Source organism: Bison bison, unplaced genomic scaffold (assembly GCF_000754665.1).
Source record: "Bison bison bison isolate TAMUID 2011002044 unplaced genomic scaffold, Bison_UMD1.0 scf7180017864123, whole genome shotgun sequence".
NCBI classification, from domain to species: domain Eukaryota; kingdom Metazoa; phylum Chordata; class Mammalia; order Artiodactyla; family Bovidae; genus Bison; species Bison bison.
This window is the reverse complement of record NW_011494695.1, coordinates 616,182-616,779: the sequence shown is the minus strand read 5'-3', so window position 1 is coordinate 616,779 and position 598 is coordinate 616,182.

The window sequence follows — 598 nt, the reverse complement described above, 5'->3', positions numbered from 1 at the left end:
GGCCTTAGAAACCATCACTACGAACAAAGCTAGTGGAGGTGATGGAATTCCAGTTGAGCTATTTCAAATCCTGAAAGATGATGCTGTGAAAGTGCTGCACTCAATATGCCAGCAAATTTGGAAAACTCAGCAGTGGCCACAGGACTGGAAAAGGTCAGTTTTCATTCCAATCCCAAAGAAAGGCAATGCCAAAGAATGCTCAAAATACAGCACAATTGCACTCATCTCACACGCTAGTAAAGTAATGCACAAAATTCTCCAAGCCAGGCTTCAGCAATACATGAACTCTGAACTTCCTGATGTTCAAGCTGGTTTTAGAAAAGGCAGAGGAACCAGAGATCAAATTGCCAATATGCTGGATCATGGAAAAAGCAAGAGAGTTCCAGAAAAACGTCTATTTCTGCTTTATTGACTATGCCAAAGCCTTTGACTGTGTGGATCACAATAAACTGTGGAAAATTCTGAAAGAGATGGGAATACCAGACCACCTGATCTGCCTCTTGAGAAATCTGTATGCAGGTCAGCAAGCAACAGTTAGAACTGGACATGGAACAACAGACTGGTTCCAAATAGGGAAAGGAGTTCATCAAGGCTGTAT